Below are 20041 nucleotides of genomic sequence, written 5' to 3'. Positions count from 1 at the left end.
GTCCAACACCAACCTTAGTTAAAGAGATATGTCACTAAAATGTTGTTGCTGTAGATCTAGGTTTGTATTTGTTCTGATAATCTTTGAGCTCCATTCCAATCACGATGATCAAGGCCTCTGTATACCTATGCAATATACAAGCAATGTTAATCTCATTTAGGGATGCCCTCTCCTCTGTCCTAGTTTGGATAACAGCATTAAGGTAGACACTGTTGTGGGTTTAGATACGCCACACACATTAACATGCACATACACACACCCACACATGTTCACACACAAAAAATAACACAGTCTTTACCATATAGCTCAATGTGAGAGTACAGAGATAGAGGATTAACTAGCATTAAAAGAAAAAGAGAGGCATTTTAAGCAGTTTACACAAAGTTGAGCTCGTTAAATACAAGTATGCTGTTTTATTTCTGTTTACTGCCAGAAATGAGACTTAAAGGCATGTTGGAAAGGCCACTGACCTCTGTTGTAGTGTCACTGGCCACTAACTAAACAAATATGACCGTTTACTTTTCAATTCAGTCTCCTCAGCATTCAAAACCATAGCTTGGTAAAACTAGGTACAATAACACCTACCTGAATTCTCATTATTTTTCTTCTACTTCTGCATTTGGAGAGGAAAAAGGACAAATGAGTATTATACTGCTGCTTTTGTCTATGGCCAGCGTGTGGTCTTAATCTGATTACCTTCAATCTCCCAGCTACGTGTAACCAGTGATACTTACTGAGCTGTATTATTTACATGCTTTACAAACACAAACAAATAAGAAATGATCCCATGTGCTAGCGTGCCTGTACAAACCCTCCTGCTGCTTTCGATTCCGATAACGGTGCTTTGTTTTTTCCTTCCCACTTTCTGCCATCCTTAGCAACAGACAACAAGAGCTACAAGCACTTAATCAATGAATTAGCAGTGCAAGATATGCAGAGTGGGGGTCAAAGGAGATGAGCAGGCCTTTTGAGTTATGTGATGAGCAGTGCACAAAGTGCAATAACTGACCAGCCAGTAATTTGCTTAATAGCCTGTCGAATCCACACTGCAGAGCTCAGGAATCAGATGACACTTCGAAGAGATGAGAGATAGTGACCTCTCTGTGATAAATTGACAACCTGTCTGCTGAGTTAGGGAGAGAGGGGGGTCTTGGCCACGCCAAGTCGCTGGCTAGCAATCGGACTAATGGACATGAGCGGCCAGACAGGTTTCTGAGTTTTGACCCTGCCGCGAGCCAGCTAGGCACAAGGCCAAGGTCATCGGAGTGAGGTGTGGCGTGTGCAGACTTCATAGGCTGGCATGATATCTGCTTCTCATTTGATACATTTTTGTGATCTGGTTAATACTTAAAGGGTTAGTTCACCCAAAAATGAAAATTCTGTCATTAATTACTCACCCTCATGTCGTTCCACACCAGTAAGACCTTCGTTCATCTTCGGAACACAAATTAAGATATTTTTGATGAAATCTGAGAGGTATCTGACTCGTCTATAGATAGCAATTTAACCACCAACTTTCAAGGTCCAGAAAGGTACTAAAGACATCGTTAAAATAGTCCAAGTGACTGCAGTGGTTCAACCTTAATTTTATGAAGCGACGAGAATACTTTTTGTGCGCAAAAACAAAACAAAAATAACAACTTTATTCAACAATATCTTCTCTTCTGTGTCATTCTCTTACGATTTTTTCGTTCAGCACTTCCAGGTTCTATGTAAGATACCTCTCGGATTCCATCTTAATTTGTGTTCTGAAGATGAACAAAGGTCTTACAGGTGTGGAACGACATGAAGGTGAGTAATTAATGACAGAATTTTCATTTTTGGGTGAACTAACCCTTTAATGCATCATGTCTTCATCCACTTGAACAATGTCAATATTTGCAAGATGAAGATTATTGATTGCTATTGATCTAGGCTTTTCAAATCATCTGAAAGGGATAGTTCACTCAAAAATGTTGTTCCAAACCTGCATGCAATTCTTTCTTCTGTGGAATACAAAAGACAATATTTTGAATGTGAGGTGAAGAATATTGACTTTCTACAAAGCCCTTAATGGGACATGGTGATGGTACAAAAAGCAGATGGGAGGAAAAATTATTTCAATGCTTTTGCGTTTTCTCGCAAAACTTTCGCGTTCCTCTAAGAAACTTTTGCTTTCGCTTGCAAAACTGTTGTGATGGAATATGAGGCTGGAGGAAAAACTATATTTCAGTGCTTTTACAAATGATTGCAAAGTTTCTCAGGAAAAAATGCAATACTTTTGCGAGAGAATACAAAAGCACTGAAATATAATTTTTTCTCCCATCTCATATTTTCACCACAACCATGTCCCCTTAGGGTCTCCCTGACATCTTTCCATAGTAGTGTTTTATTATTATTATTATTATTATTATTCACATTGTAATTCTCGCAAACTGCTTTGAAACTCAATGGCGTAGCACAGGATGACAGAAACTATATGTGAGTGAAACATGCAGGGATGCAAACAGGTAAGGGGGAAAAAAGGTGAGAACATTGCGCGGGGCGGGGGCATGCTGCGCACAGAATTTTTTTTAAAGTTATTTGCTTTACATGCTCATTTGTAGTTACTTACAGGGTAATAAAAAATAAATGAAAAAATCCCTTAATGTCCAAAACTGTAATTTTTCATGCAAAAAATTTACATATTGTTGCAACATTTTACCAAAATCAACATTTGGTTAAAATCTCAAGTTATAAATAACGAAATGCTATGCAGGATATTTAAGACAATATTGGCTGATTAGACTGCAGTACTGTTTTCCACATCTCAGACCTCAAATACATAAAATATTACCTATTATAGACATAGTTTTTAAAGTAAAGAGTAAAAGGAAACACTGTACAGTACTTATTGAAACAACCAGTTCTTTATTTACCCTTGTAAGTTCACAAGTACCCTAAAAAGACCCCCCTACCCCCCATAAAACACTTTCTCATTGGATCTATGCAAATCCCATAGGTGACCTATTTTGATCTCAAAAAGGTGAGTTCTCACTGAAAGGTGAGGAGTTTGCATCTATGAACATGGCTTTTGGATATTGAAGATCTAGTTTTGATGAACTTCCAGGACAGTCAGTGGGTTATGGTTTAGCTAAAATTTTATGCAAGCTTTATCTGTTTGCCAGTATGGAGGTGACCGACTGGATGTTCTTTTCTGGAGGATAAAAAGAAATCTGCCTGGATTTAAAGTATGCAACATTTAAATTGGATTGCATGGCATCTTAAGTGAAGGCAAATAATTTCATGGTTGCTTCATTTGAGGTAACAATACAAGATTTCCCACAGTTGATCTTTACATAAAATTCATTTTATATACAATTTTATGCAAGGGTTACAAGTCGTGAAGAGGCTTTTCCACAGCATAAAAAAAATCAGAATGCATTTTTATGTATGTTTGATAATTCCGTTTCTTTAATGCTGCAAGAAATATGCAATCATTGATTGCACGTGATTATCTTTTTTCAGGAATCAGGAAGATTTTTGAAAATTTTCTTTTTTTATTTTTAAAATAAAAATACCAGTACACCTAGTGAAAAAACTACTCTATTTTTGCAAAATTAGACAACATTTACACAAGCAATTTGTTATGCCAGAATTGTTTGATTAGGCAAGGGCATATAGTCAAAGTGCAGAATTCAATTGTTTAGAATGAATAAATAGATAAATAGTTAAATTATAAAATTATAAATAAATAACGCCACAAAAAGCTGATTGATGTCCGTACATACAGGACTCCTTAATGGAATGGAACTGACAGTGATTGCAAAGGCCCATTTAGCATTTGATGTGTTATTATGATTGGACATGTCAGTCTTTCTCCACTGATTAAAAAGAAGCAAATACCCCCAAAAATGTACCCAGTGTTCACAGTTCCTTTTTTTTGCGTCTGCAAAATGATGAGTGCATATTATTCTGTCAATCCTGAGAAACTGGTGACATTCAAAGTGAAGCCAAAGATGAGAAAGAAAGGCGTTGTCATGGAGAACTTTACCCCCCACCCCCAAAGAAATAAAAATAAAGCAACAAGAAAAGAGAAAAGAATATTTACAGCGATGACAGTCAAAAAGTCAAAGAAGTGACCACAATTTTCTAGGGCTCAAGTATAGAAATGCACACTTGAAGTATATTTCTGTGATTTTTTTCAAGGGCCGACTGACAACTGATCAGACCCTGCCCACACCTCTGGGTGTCCGCTTGTTTGTTAAGAAATACAGACACATGTCTTTGCAGCAGACATGCATTGTCTCTGAACTGAGCTGACGGCAGGAGTCCACTTGTCCTTGTTATCTGGTGTTTTTTGCTCTGACTGCTGAAGTTTCCTGTTATGTTAGTGTGTATATGCGTTTGTGCAGTGCTCAGACACAGTTTTTGGACCCCTCACTGGGCACACTGTTGACAGTAGAGATGTAAGGAATTTATCAATTCCAATCCCTCTTAATGATTCAATTAACTTTTTTTTGAGGAAGAAATATTTGGATAAGACAAATTCTTAGTTCATATTGCATGTAAATTGCCCTCATCATGCAGTCTGTTGCCAAATGATGAGATAATTTCAGATTTCTACAAAACAGATATAGCAAAAAAAAAAAAAAAAAAAAAAGAAGAAAAAAAGAAATACATTATACAGTTCTTGCAAAAGTGCTGCACAGACTTTAAATGACTTCTGAATTTCCTTTTTAGAGACAGCATAACTGCAGTCCAATAGCTGACCTGAACAACGGCCTGTATTTAAATAAAAATGCTAAACATACGAATAATATAGTAATATGTTCCATTCAATTAACAAAATTATTATATTTAATCACTTTTATAAAATACAGCTGATTACAACAAAACACAGCTTATCAGTTGAACAACCAGTCAGTCGGACATAGTCGAAGTAATAATTTGCCGTCCAGTAATAAAGTAACCGCTCAGAGTAATTCATAACTGTTTTGATTCACTATACCTTAAAAGAACCGAATCCTATGAATCATTCGAGAATCAAACTACTGCAGTGGCTTCAAGATTTACTTTAAATGACAGGTGCATAAGAGTTATTTCTTTTTTATCCACTAATAGCAGGCCGAGGGAAGATGTTTTAGGTTGGGGGTGCTGTAACAATATCGCTTAAACAGGATACACACCGGGACATTTGACTGCACATCACATTTTTGACATTATTGATACTGCCTGCAATCGTAATGCAACGGACCGGTCTACGGGACATAAATTAAGCCTTTAAATAAAAAGGTTATTGAGCCATTTACTCTATTATATACAATAAAAGAGCCTGCACAGCGACAGGAAGTAAAAATGAATACAAAAAAAAACTGCCTACCTTACACAACACCTAAAGTGGACTTGAGCTCAGGCGTAGAACGGACGTACACTGCAACGGTCACAATATGACGTCACACTCTGAGCATAAGTTTTTTTTTTTTTTTTTTTTTTTATTTTTTTAAACATAATTCAACATAAATAACACTTTTTAATGGCCCATTACAAATAAATAAATAAATACATAAATAAATAAATAAACAAGCTCGTTCGTGATGCATCGGCGCTGCGCAGACCGATTGGCGTATGACATCAAAGTACCGCGAGAGCGATTCAAAAGCATAGGGAGTTGTATTCTCTCTAAACACTCTCGCGGTACTTTGATATCATACGCCGATCGGTCTGCGCAGAGCCGATGCATCTCGAACAAGCCTTTCGTTTGTGAATCGGAGTAAGTTACTCGTCGCGCTGCAGATTCAGCAGCGTTGTTGACTACCAAGCGGTTCACTTCCGGTAAATATATGATACCTGCCAGAAATAGTTTTCGGCCCACTGTTGTCGACAGGAAAGCACGGCACAATCCATACACTGTATGCTGTAACACACTATATTGCGCACATGGGAAATGTAATGTTGTTTATCTCGTCTTGACAGTTGACACCGTTGATGGAGACGTACAGGTTTCGAGTTGCCGCGCTCCCGCCATTTAAGATCCAAACGACAGCAAGCATCATCAGTATGTAAGTGCCGAGTTACAAACTACTTTGAATATGACCAGATTTATTTAAAGACGGTATAAATCATACACATTCTCTATAAATGTGACCGTGAATATGCCCAAACACACTTAGCTGTTGCACTTTGAAAGTGTGATCATTTAAGCTGTCGGTCAGGCTGAAGCAATCATACAGAAATGAAAATGGCTAATGTAACCCGGTCAATATAGGCCATGGTAATAAATAACGCAGGCTTTGGTTCAGAAGCTGAGGGCAAGAATGCGTTTCCACCACCCATGTCATTTTAATATAGTGTTTTAATCATGGCAGGGGTTGTTAAAGGCTTTGGCTCGCATACTCACCCTACGTACCGTTTCTGGGCCAGTAAGCTCGCCACGGAAGAACGCTAAACCCCTCATCTATATTTTCATCATTCGCATCATGCCGAACAACCACGGCACGTTCTCGGCAGTCAACACAGACTGCATGATATTTTCTTTTTTAAATTAAAAAGACAAATGCCACATGTCTGGCAATAAAAGGGCTTTGATGGGAAATGATTCCAAGGGCGCCCGTTTTTACACCATTTATCCAGATACAAAAGCCTTTGTGTGGCGTCTGGAAGCGAGCGTGTGCGGGGAAGCTGGATGGGGGCATGAAGGCAGATCGAGTAGAAGTTGGGTGTTAATACGGAGATTGGCCGGAGATTATCGCAGGTTCAGGGAGATTCAGTCACAAGGTTTAAGTCGCTGCTTTTCTCCACTGGTAACCATGCCAACTGTGCCAGGAAACTATTAAACAGCTTCGCAACAAAATACAGGGACCTTCAAAAGCCACAATGCAGGTCTATCTCACCCAAAACAGGATAAGCCTCTCATCAGTTGGGAAAGTTCCTCAACGTACAGGACAGTTTTTTTTTTTTTTTTTTTTCTTTAAAGAGAATGGGAGCTAGTATCCAAAACTCATTTTCATACATATTGTCTCTCCCACATTCTGGTGGGTTTTAAATGAAAATGTGAGAAACAGTGGTATTCAAAGCGACTCGTTTGTTTAACATCTGAATATGCTGTATTTCATGTAAAAGGCAGTCAAATGCATTTAACAGTTTCAAACTATTTTAATACTTGAAACAGTTTGATGTCTTATAAAATGTTGTGGATTTAAGAGCATTATCACTTGTGAAAATGCAAACATGGGCCTGAGGAAAATGGTTAACCCTATAAAATAGTCAAAAAAGTCTTTGTTTGGTACATTTGTTGTTATTTACAGTAAATGGCCAAAAAAGTAGGATGAAATTCTGATAGCTTATCTTTATAACAACAGCAGACTACTTAGATAAAATGCAAATAAAAATAAGTTATCACTCTGTATCTCCCAACAATAGCAAGATGATATTAAAATGCTTAGTTTTATGATTAAAGCTCTGTAGTTTTTAATGGAAATGGGCACTTTAATACAATGATGATTCAGAGATGTACAAATAAGTGTTCCTCAAAAGCCGTATGTATTTAATGATACATTTTAACATGATTTTTCAATGTTCATCCTGAAATATAACTAACAATATGAACGTTATTCTTGCATTTACTTCATAAAAAAAAAGATTTTATGAAGTAAATCATTAAAGATTTCAAAGCAAAAACACACACATACCACCTGAAGGTGTTTTTTTTTTTTTTTTTTTTTTAATAATTATACTAAAAGGCCTTTTGCTTGCAAAAAAGTATGAACTAACAATCAGAGAGCAGAAGGCATGTAGTAAATTGTGTTTAATCATGTTAATAATTTAGAGGCCTTAGAAATTCACATATCAATTATGATACAGTAGGAATAAGGATATGGCCAGCGTGACAAAAGCCCTCCCTGCATAGGTTCTATGGACACCATTGTCCTATAAAACAAAGAGCAGACCCTTTTCCCAGCAAAACTAAACCCATCCTACATTCTCTTTTCATTGGTCTAAACAAAAAACAAAACAAAAGAAAATAAACAACAAAACCCCTTAATTACGACCTAGGTGGCTTGCAGGGATATTATTTCACGTAGGACAAGTGTTTAGCTGACAAGCGGTCTGAGCTTTTCTTTCTCTGCGCGATCAAAAAGCCAGGCAACAGATGTCAAGCTTTTGAATTTGCACACGGAACATGACCTCAGGGGTCAGGGCCTATACATCCTGCCCAGGCCCCAAGCTGTGTAAGGCGAGGGCTGAGCGTAGAGTCTCCCAGGGCAGGTGGGTCTGGGTACGCAACCATCCCAGCATTCCCTTGCACTGGGTCATACCATAATGATGCCCCATTTGTGCCCCTTGTACATCTCTGTGGCGTGATGTGGGGCTTGACAATGTGCTGCTTCTGGCAGGGATCTGGGGTGGGGTGTAGGGGTTAACCTGGCCCACTCCATGGGAAAGAAAACATCAATAGAACTGGGTATTAGCAAAACTGAAGCATAGGTTACTCAGGAATTAATGAACTTTCAGGCGGACTCCTTATCCCCGTATTGACAAGATGAAGTTGAAAAGCTGCTCAGGTCTCGAGTGGAGAACCACACAGAGGAGGGGTTGTGAGTGATTGCCTCCAGAGGAAAAAGAGCTCCCTGAAAGGGAAAAAACTGAAGAAAGAGACGGAGAGAGAGGGAGAGAGAAGTGAGCTGTATCTTCTGACACTGTTGAGTGGTAGTACCATTTCATTCAAACAACATTTAATTTTTTTTGTACTTATCCTAAAAATGTCAAGAACAAATCTCAGATGTTATAGATCCCATAAAATATATTTACGAGGTGTTTTGTCTGGACAGGACATATCAAAAGCTTGTCCCTATTTTTAAATAGCCAGTAACATTACGTGTTGCATACTATTTTTTCATTTAGATTACCTTTGCCATCATCTAATAGTGAGTACTTAAAGGTACACTTTGTAGCTTGTTTTTTGCTGAAGATTAACTAAATTTAAATGTCAATACATCAATCCTTCTTCTAAAACATTTTTTTTTGTCTTACACTAAATTCACTATGGTAAGCTATCCTGTAAGTGTTTATTTTTTAGACCTGACAGGATGGTTTTTGAGGGTAATTGAGTACATACGTCACTCTACCTTGTGTGTCTCGTCATATTTGTAGAGAAAAGTTGCTCCGGCTACTTTGACGCGTGTATGGTGTGAGAGTGGCATTGGTTAGTTGTCACAACTAGCGAAAGGTTGACATTGAGCATGCTAAACTTCGAACCTCCAGGGAATCACCTGTTTTAAAAAACACTGAACAGAGGAGAGTATGGTGGCAAAAAGAAAATGCGACTGAAGCCATAGGTATACTTTGTTTTTTTACGCATACGCTAGTGTACGTGCACAGTCAAGTGCACAGCCTTGTAAAGTATTCTTCATTTGACTTGTACACATACACAGGCGTTCAACTCATACGCAGTTTTGAGCAATCTCTCACCGCGAGTTACAACACATGTAAACATGTAGGGCTGTAGCTAACGATTATTTTGGTAATCGAGTAATCGTTTGATTATTCTAACAATTCCTCAAGTAATTGCGCCAGACCCCCCCCTCCCTCCCTCCCTCCCTCCCAATTCACCGGACACTTACATCCATCTGTGTATTTCGAAAGAAGTGGAAGAATTCAAGTGTAATTCCAACAGATCTATTCTCCTGACCGCGGCATAAACAAACATGGCGCGCGCATATAGCTCAACTACTAACGCAATCATTATAAAGGTGCTTGCACAATAAAACACATTCACTTACACATATGGCTTAAAAATACATATATAATAGCAATAACAACAACAATAAAAATTGATTCAAGTAAAGTATGAAAAACAAGTAATCGTATGGTTTTATTGAACAAAACTGTCAAAATACAGTTTTGTTCAATAAAACCATAGTGTATTGAATTGTACAACTAATGTTCTTTATGTATTATAACAAATGCCTGCAGAGGGAGCCAGTGGCCTGACGATTGTTTTACACTCTAAACGCGATCTAATCCTTGTTTAATATTGGCTTACATTTATTTAAACTGTCCAATTAATCTTTAATATTTGGCCATTTCTTTACGACATAAATGCTACAACCACTGTAATTTCTTGAACAAGAACATGTGGACTTAAACGAGGGCTTAAACTTATATTTTGAAATCGCGACGAGCAGTTAGCACAGTAGAAACATACTGTATAATGAATGTATTCTCCTGTGTTTGCTAGGGCTTATAGATGACTTACCTTACAAATATGATTAAATGTTGCACATTGCGTTTCCAGATGAACAATAAAAGCAATCCAAACTCACAGCATATGCAGAGATCGAGTCTGAAACGCGCCACTCATGTAAATAACAGTTCACACGAAGCAGCATTTACTGTGAATGGAGCCGCATGAGACGCACGTGGATAACCTACACGTATGTAAACAATTACAGTGCATATTAAACCTGCAGCACATACATTTATTTAATTAATTCACAGCCTTTGTAAAGTCACAATAGCATTATGCTTTATTATGATTTTTAAACGGGTTTAATATTGTGCAGCCTTAGAAAACGGTCTAATAATGCGCTTCATTGATTCTCATCCGTGGAAAGCGCCACTTCCGGTATTTTATCGGTTACTCGACACGGGCAAATTGAAATCGAGGTTTTTTTTAAAGTTGAGTATTCGAATTTAATCGATGAATCGTTACAGCCCTATAAACATCTTTGCTTGAGTTGTACAAATGAGGATACTTTCTAACCTGTTCACAAATCTCTTGCTGTAGCTTGCACGAGTTCTGGTATGTTCTGTTTATGCAGTTTTTCTTTGACTGTGAATTGACGCCCCCAGGGTACGGTTGCCTCCTTGTGGATAAACTAATTACTGCAAAAAAAAAAAAAAAAAAAAGTGCACGCAGTTACAAAAATCCGAGTACTTTTCTGATGACGAAATTCGCATCATGGGCACTGTATGCTGACCCAGGTGTATACGTAAAAAGTGAAGTATACTTTGGCCTCGATTTAGCTCTGATTCGATATGGCATTTCTATTACTCAGCTGGTGAGTAAGGTATTTTATTGAACAGATAAATTGCCATATGTATCTCTCATTTAGTTCATTGTAAAGCATTATCTATTGTGAAGGGTTGTTTGATTATGGATTGCTAATCAGCTTGAGTTTCTTTTTATCTAAACTGGTTATCCCCTGGTTTCACAGACAAGGCTTAAACTAGTCCTAGACTAAAATGCATGTTTGAGCTGTTTTAACTGAAAGCCAGGAAAAAATGTAACCATGTGCGGGCCGAATTGCCTTTTTTAAACCTTAGTGCGCTGACACTTACATTTAATATTAACCCAACAAACTACAAATTAATTTGCAAGAACACTAGAAAAACACACTGCTCTTTGAAAACGGCATTTGTTTTTACAGCGAAAAGACTTTATCACATTTTTATTTTTTTAATTTAATTTTTATTTACTTTTTATTTACTTTTATTTAATATTTTTTATTAGTGATGCACCGATTTAGATTTTTCATGGCCAAGTCCAATTTTTTTACAAGCAAATTTGCCAATTTGTCGCATGAGCAGTTGTTTTTTATTTAAATTTGATTATATAATTTCAATATTTACAGCAAAAACAGCATGGTCTGACTATAGTTTTGTGAAATTATGGTACATAAGACACCTGCACAAAACAAAAATTGCAGATGGACTGAATGAAAATGCAAACTCACTCTCTTTCAGTAGGTGGCGCTTATGGAACAGCAGCGATATAGCGTTTCCTTGGTTACCGCTGTACACTAAGCAGCGCTGCGCTTGAAAACAAAACTTTATACGGAGATAAAGAGGAAAAGAAAATGCCTTTGAAACTTTTCTGTCAGTTGTCTTCAGAGATGCATTTATATAAACCTCAATATTTATATTTTTCTTCCTATATTTCGCGAACTGTGAGCTTGTCCCTGGTACAGTATTTTCCTCTGCTGGCGCATCTATGTTCTCCTTTTTGCGTCCGTATTCAGCGTTTGCCTGTTTTAACGTCCTGTTTACAGACTTCGTAATATTGCCACAAAAATGACAGTCTGGGAAATGATTGCAAAGCAGTTTGCTTGCGAGTCCAGAAAAGAGATTGGCCAAAATAAAACAAAAAAACATTGGGATTTATGGCTGGTGCCATACATGTCTATTTTTTTTATTATTGTTCAATTCATTCCCCGGGCCGGATTGGACACCTTTGTGGGCCGTATTTGGCCCGCGGGCCGTATGTTTGACACCCCTGATTTAAAAATATAAGCTTTTCCAATTATTCAAAAGTCATGCATAGCCAGAGCACTACTAAAAAAATGTTCTTCTGGAAAAAGCATGCAGTTTTGTTTTTTAACCACTAAAAGTTACCTTTTTAAAGTTACATTTTAAAAAACATTAATAATTTAATACTGTTATGCATTTTTTTTGTTTGGAAAATTTCAAAATGAATATACTTTTTTTTTTTTTTTTATTACATTAATGTTAAATATCTTTTTTTTTTGTCATGTGTTTAGGGTGTAATCGTCGTAGTTGTTTTGTACGAACCAGGCCCCATGGTTCGTCACACGTAGGGTTGGGTACCGTTCACATTTTAACCGGTACCTGAAATTCGGTGCCGGTACCCAACTGTACGGTACTTTACTCTCTGTGTAGTAACAGAAACATTTATTTCAGTGAAAAAAAACAACGCATGAGCTGAGAATTCAAATGTCACCAAAGACCGTTCCGTTTCTCGCGCTGTTTTTCACCTCTGCTGTTCAGCGTTGCGTTTGGGCACGTGCAGTGAGTGTAGGTTTCCTCAGCACAGTAGCATAAAAGTGTTGTTTCATTTTCCCCACAATGCTGTTTGAGCTGGAGTTTGGCTAACAATACATGGAAAATATGACTGTGACAATAATTAGTATGTAACAACATGCAGAATGCGCATGAGAGTTTCTGCGCAGAACGCCGCAATGAGATTAAGAACGCTCGGAATGTGGATCGTAAATCATATACGGATTGGAGTAAGCGCATTTCAAGTTTTTATGGACATATTGCAAATAGCGTTGTCTCAGTCTGCATCTAGTTTTGTGAAATGTCACCACACTTCAGAACGTTTAGCCATTGCCCTGTGAGTTGTTTGAACAAGTTGTGTTTGATGTCGCATGGTCTCTCTCTCTCTCTATCTCTCTAATGTACCTTACTCTCACACCCAGATGCATTCTCAGCTACCGAAATTTGGCACAGATTGATGTCATGTGAATCGGTACTCGATAGTACAGACGTAATTCTGTCGGTACCCTTAAAAGTACAGAGTTCGTTTCCCAACCCTAGTCACGCGTGTGATTCACGAATTAGTTGCAAAGTTTACCTTAACTATTTTAGCTAATTTAAACATTCAAATGATTTTAAAGAATTCAAGTGCAAGAAGAAGTGAAAGAGAACAAAATTCTGTACTTGTGCGCTGTTTTCTGTGCGCACCCACACAGAGGCGCGTTTCAGATAGTGTGCGAACACTGAATTGAGTTCTCTTTCACCTCTCCTTATGCTTGAATGGATACAAAATTATCTCAAAATATCTGTCTCAGCAAGTGTTCTCATAAACACAGTCATTTATGTTTTCAGTTAATGTAAATGTGAGAAAAAATTTGGATGTGTAACATTATATTAGATCTGTGCATTAGGTGACAGCAGCCTAAAAATACCTGCTGATGTCATTAATGTTAATCTAACAACAAAACACAGCTTTAACAAAGATTAATTTAATATTAATTTATACAGTGAATTATTACATTTCTGTACCTGAATGCTACTGTTAGACCTTACTTTATTTGTTACTTTGTTCTATTATATTTATCTATGCTTGTAATTTGTGTATTTGTTCATATTTTTTTTACTGACTGTTCACTTGTCTTTAAAAATGTTTGTGACTCTAAAACCGTAATAAGATCCGAACCGTGTGTTTTGTGATTCTTTGCCTGCCTAGTCTTGATGTATTTCCTGTTGAAACAGAAAGTTTTGGCAGGACATATCAAAGGGCTTGTCCCTTTTATAAATAGCCAGGCCCAGTATAGATTTTAGTTTCATTGCTTACTTAGTTCTTGTTGCTTAGTTACTTGTGTAGCTTAGCTAGTATTAGAGGACATTTTTATTCTGAAGAGCATTTGATTGAACAAAAATCTGTTTAGCGCAGGATGAGTCATCTGTGTTTTTGTCTGCTTTCCCAGAACACAAAAACTGTCAATTTTCAATGTGTATATCTGCTAAAAGTAAATTTTTAGATGTACACTAGTATATAGATGCCCTCAAACTCTGAGGGACTGAAGGTTTCATTTTATTTTTTACTAGCCAGTAGAGATTCATAAAGTTGCATATAAACACTAATTTGTGGCTATTTAAACATGCTGTCATGTATTTTATTTGTTGGTTATTTGATCATCCACTGGAATATGCTGCATAATCTGTGCATTTTGTCTATATGTTTTGAATATGACGTGGGTAGACACCACAATTAGCAAACTCTTATATCATACCTACTAATATGTAGCACTCCCTTTTTCACAAATTAACTTATATGGTATACATACATTTGCCTTTGCTTTTGATAAATGCTTATTCTATAAATGTTTTTTCTCTCATGCGGTTGAGGAGGCACTGAATACTTCAACTTGTTTTTAATCTCATTTTCAACCTCATTTCTGAATATTAATCAGTTTTAAGTGAATAAGTACTTCATTCTAGATGGAAGTGACGACATCCTGTGTCACGATTAAAGCACTTTAGATCAGATTCATGATGCAAAGAGCTGATATTATTTTCCTCTGAATCACCTTCCACCAGTCACACATTCATTAGGTCTCATTTATCATTTTCTTAAAGGGGTGGTTCAGTGTTTTTTTCTAGGCTGGATTGTGTTTATGGTGCGCAGTTTAACATGTCTTAATGCTTCTTTAAAAAAAAAAAAAAAAAAAAAGACGCTGTATTTTTTATATATTTTACCTTTATTCTACCGCTGTTACCATTGTCATTTGAACAGCTGGTTTGACTTCCTGGTTCTATGATACCACTCCCTCAGAAATATGCAATGTGCTCAGATTGGTTAGCTGGCCCAGTGTATAGAGACAGAGCGCATTTAGGCCACGCCCACACCGGGGGGGAAAACAATCCAACCATGTCCATTGGTCAGCAGGAAGAATGGGTAAATTTTGGGATCCTGACACTCAGTATGCCTCAGTAAGCCTATGTGTGTAGTAAACATTTTGTCACTGTTAAGTCAAATATCCAAATGTCAGTTTTATATATTATATTTCCTGTCGCTGATTACGTTACCCTCCAGTGGGCGTAGTTCTCATAGTAATATGACGTCGCGCTCTGTCTCAATAACCTGTATCCACTTTTTAGTCCTTAAACGCTCGTTTTTTTGGGTTGACAGCTTATAAAAACTTCTGGGTTTTTTAGCTTGTTTTCTGTACACCTTGTCACATAGCGGCTTTTAGACATTGTTTTGTTTTTTGTTATAAGTCAGAAATGACAAGGAGGCCGCCTCACGCAATACAAAGTCAATGGAGACGGTTGGATAGTCCCCCCCCAAACCGGTCGTTTTTAAACTGCCTTAAACTTGAAAGACAATATCTCCGTTTGCATTGAACTTTCAGCGCTGTAACTTTGCAGATACTGTTTATGCTCAAACAGCAACATTACACACTAACTAAAGTTAAAAAAAGTGAAATCGCAATGAACCACCCCTTTAACTAAGAGACCACACTAGCATCTGAACGTGTTCATATTATTGTCTGTGTCTTAACCAGACATGACGTAAAACAAGATTCTAGTGACAAGCAATTTTGCCATCCTCATTGAAAGTGAAAATGCTATGCTCCACAACAAAACCACAGCCAATCAGAAAAGTGTGGATGAGTTTTATGTTTGCATGCTCTCTTGATCTTCTTTTTATGACTTGCATGATGCTTTTCCAGACACCAAACTTGTTCTCATATAATATAGGGATTTGCTGCCTGATATTAGAGATTTTTTTTTATTTTTTTTTTATCGGTATTAGTTGATATTGTGTGTGTGTGTGTGTGTATATTGAATATTTCTTTGTGCATGCTCATTACTTCTATTTTTACATTTAGAATACATTTGGTTTCATCTAAAGCTCACTTTACATTTAATAACACTGTTAAATGTAATTGTTGGAAAATTTCTAAATGAATATTAATTTCATACTGTACATTATAAAGTTGTAATGCCTAAATTCACTTGTATATGTAAAGTGATTGCTTTTTAAAATTTATTTGGTCAAAATAGTTTAGACTTTTTATTATCGGTCACAGCTACTGGTTAAGACACATTGAGGAATGTTTTATTTAATTTTTTTGTGTCATTTTGCGGTTTTAAAGGGGACCTATTATGCCCCTTTTCACAAGATGTAATATAAGTCTCTGGTGTCCCCAGAATGTGTCTGTGAAGTTTCAGCTCAAAATACCCCACAGATAATTTATTATAGCTTGTCAAATTTGCCCCTATGTGGGTGTGAGCAAAAACACACTGTTTTTGAATGCTTATATTTTGGTTGCTCAACAACAGCAAAGCTGGAGAATCTCACGCAGCCAAAATGACGATTGTCAGTATTGGTGTTCAGCCTTACATTGTTCTAACCAGAGTCGGACACTGATGGAGAGACTCAGGGAAGAAGTTACAACTTTTAGAATGCAACTGGACATTTCTGAATGGTTAGTGGATAAATTTATGTAGTTGATGTGGAGTTGATTCAACTCATCGACTAGCATGTGCCGTCATGTTAATCTTCTGTGCAAATCCAGTGTTGAATTGCCCCTTGTTTGTGGCAACAACACTCTACTACAACAACTCTTCCTCTACTCTAAAGAAGTGGAAACTGGTACACCGTTGTCGCTTGTGAAAACAAAATGGTGGCGCCGTGGGTGGAAACGTGCAGATTAAGGGGCGGTAATATTATAATAAGATCCCCTTCCTACATCACTAGGGGAGCGAAATCTGAGCGGCTCGTTTTTCCACATGCTTGCAGAGAAAGGCTTACCAAAACAAAGTTACTGGGTTGCCCTTTTTCATGTTTTCTGGGTTGGTAGATGCACCAGGAAACCGATTAAAGCACTTACACATGAAAAAGTCAGATTTTCATAATATGTCCCCTTTAATGACTTAGAAAGCAGCCAGATGATAGGAAATTATCGGGAAAGTTATTCTAGTGTCATAGAGTTTGATTCGAATCTGTGTTCACAGTTCACGCTATTCAGTGAGACATAGCTTCAATATGTGGTGTGAGGGATCTGAGTACCTTTCCTGGCGGTATGGCAGCTGTGTGACCCCTGTGGTGTCAGTGGTTGCAGGGGGAACCTCCTGCCTGGACAGCACGGGCTGATCTGGGCTGTCAGCGGAGATAGGTGGTTGTCATTCAGTTGCTGCCCCTGCTGGGGAGTTTGGCCCATTTTGCATTAACACCCCGCTGAGTTAACGCCTCTGATCGCGCACACCGCTCCTGCCTCCACTTCGCAGTACTGCCGTGCTCTGTCTTCATAATTGAGTCATTTATTCTATTTCAGATGTGTCATTGTTTCTTGGGCATACACCAGGAGCACAGGAGTGCAGAGAGACCAGCTTAGACACAGGATAATTTAGTAAAATTTAGGCATGGGTCAAAATAGTTGATTAGTCAGTTGATTGTGAAGTCAACATTAAGGGCATGCTGTACTTTAACTTTTAGAGAGTTTGCAGGGTAAAACCCTTTCGCGTGACTTATAGAAAGAGTGAGAGAGAGAGAGAGAGATGCAAAAGGGTTTGTCTATTTATATTGTATTCTATAAATACTGTATATTTTTTCTGATGTTGGACATGCTTATTTTCCTTATTTTTACATTTTGATCTGAAGCTCACATAAAGTTATTAATTAGGCTATTTAAAAACTAATATAACATTGTTAAAGGATTAGTTCACTTCAGAATTAAAATTTCCTGATAATTTACTTACCACCATGACACGTCATCCCAAGATGTTTGTCTTTCTTTCTTCAGTCGAAAAGAAATTAAGGTTTTTGAGGAAAACATTCCAAGATTTTTCTCCATATAGTGGACTTCAGCGGGGTAGAACGGGTTGAAGGTCCAAATTGCAGTTTCAGTGCAGCTTCAAAGGGCTCTACACGATCCCAGCCAAAGGAATAAGGGTCTTGTCTAGTGAAACGATCGGTCATTCTCCAGAAAAAAAAAAAAGTAGGCGGAAGTACCATGGTAGGGCGAAAAACTCCATCTCATTTTCTCCTCCAATTTCAAAATCCTCTGACATCGTTGTTTTACCTTTTTTTTTTTTTGTTAAGTGCGTTTGACTTAGTCTTTGCACGTTCGCTTTATAGACACTGGATCGGTACTTTCGTCTACGTCACGCGTGACCTTTCCAACGCGATTACGTAATGTGTGGCGCGTCGCAGAGCTAGTGCAAGATGAGCATTTGTGGTTAAAAAGTATATAAATTTTGAAAAAATTTTTTTAGACTGATTGTTTCACTAGATAAGACTCATTCCTTGGCTGGGATTGTGTAGAGCCCTTTGAAGCTGCATTGAAACTGCAATTTGGACCTTCAACCTGTACCCTGAAGTCCACTAAATGGAGAAAAATCCATAATTTCTTTTCGACTGAAGAAAGAAAGATAAATATCTTGGATGACATGGGGGTGAGTAAATTATCAGAAAATTTTAATTCCGAAAACTAATCCATTAAGTGTGATATGTAGAAAATCTCAAAATATTAATTTTCTCTAACATTCTCTACATTTTGATGCCTAAATTCACTTGTAGCATTAAAAAAACTTAGTTTATTTAGATTTTAGTTTTAAGTGTTTTAAGTTTTTTTTTTATTTATTTAAAAAAATAAATAGGCCTAAACAAATGCTCAAACATTCATTTTGAAACAGACGTGCATGTTTATTTTAGCTATTCCTTCAGTGAAACGACACACTACTGTAAAACTGTGAAATAAATATTAGTAAATAACGGTAACCTAAATAATAATAAGGTAGTTAAGTATTATTCTAAAAAACATTAGTTTTTTTATTTACACACAAAAATGAGTCATATAGCTGCTCTGCGCTTTGAGAGGGATGTGGGACACAAGCAGGAAAGAGACCATTTCTCTTTAATAATATCTTTAAAAACATGTTATCTCCTGATTTTACAAGCAACTGACACTTGTTGTAAAAGGTCTGAAGAGCTAGTTTTATCTTCTGACATTCAGGCTATGTTTGATTTTGCGCTGCCAGAGAAAGTGAAACTAAAAATCACCGGCGTGTGTGAAACACGCTATACAAATAAACTTGACGCAGCTTATAAAGCCTAATAACAAGCACAAACTGTGTTAAGTAGAAATTGACACGCAAGCAAAAAGGTTCCTGTCCTACAGTGTTTTTCTACTTTACCACAGTAAAGAATGAGAATATGATAGGCCTAATTAAAAGCGAACCAAAGGAAGAAACGTTTATAATCCCCTGCGTGAGTGAAGATTTGGGAAAAGAAACAGAGATTCCATGTTCAGTGGAATAACTAATGGAATATTGTTAAATTCTCTGCTAATCAGGTGACCAGATCACGATTCGCAAGACAGAATACAAAGCCGACAAAGCTTAAACGTATGGACTCACGTACCTCTCTCATTCGGCGTGCACCAAAATGTTTCCATGGCTGTGATGTCACATTTAATTGCTAACCTATTAGCCTATTTCTTCTGTAAACAAAGCTTTGTGCTTCACTCGTGTCATATTCATGTAAAATACTGGCACAGCCCTATCAGTGGGTACCAAATATACTCGGATACTCGGTACTCCCGGTACTACAGAAATGCTGGTATTGTCACATTTTCAAAATTTCAGTACCGACTTGGTACCGAAGTACTGGTACTTTTGACAACACTAACAGGCACCATTGCATTTTAATTATGATCAAAACAAAGATACACATGTAGCATGAACAGTTGTTTTTGAATTAAATTAGATTGTATAATTTCAGGATTTAAAGTAAAAACAGAATCGTCTGACTTTAGACTTGTGAAAT

General features: G+C 37.2%; 2 long non-coding RNA genes across 2 annotated transcripts in view; one reads left to right on the top strand and one right to left on the bottom strand.

The window, feature by feature from the left end:
- Nucleotides 1-5410, bottom strand: part of LOC127498793 (uncharacterized) — a 42302-nt gene extending 36892 nt beyond the window's left edge. The window contains exon 1 of the long non-coding RNA XR_007925979.1: nucleotides 5342-5410. This is a non-coding gene — a long non-coding RNA (uncharacterized LOC127498793). The remainder of the gene's footprint in view (nucleotides 1-5341) is intronic.
- A 225-nt stretch (nucleotides 5411-5635) lies between these two features.
- Nucleotides 5636-20041, top strand: part of LOC127498933 (uncharacterized) — a 121839-nt gene continuing 107433 nt past the window's right edge. The window contains exons 1-2 of the long non-coding RNA XR_007926002.1: nucleotides 5636-5793; nucleotides 5935-6020. This is a non-coding gene — a long non-coding RNA (uncharacterized LOC127498933). The remainder of the gene's footprint in view (nucleotides 5794-5934; nucleotides 6021-20041) is intronic.

This window comes from Ctenopharyngodon idella, chromosome 17 (assembly GCF_019924925.1).
Source record: "Ctenopharyngodon idella isolate HZGC_01 chromosome 17, HZGC01, whole genome shotgun sequence".
Classification (NCBI taxonomy): domain Eukaryota; kingdom Metazoa; phylum Chordata; class Actinopteri; order Cypriniformes; family Xenocyprididae; genus Ctenopharyngodon; species Ctenopharyngodon idella.
The sequence above is the reverse complement of the archived record's forward strand: the minus strand, read 5'-3'. Positions and strand labels throughout refer to the sequence as shown.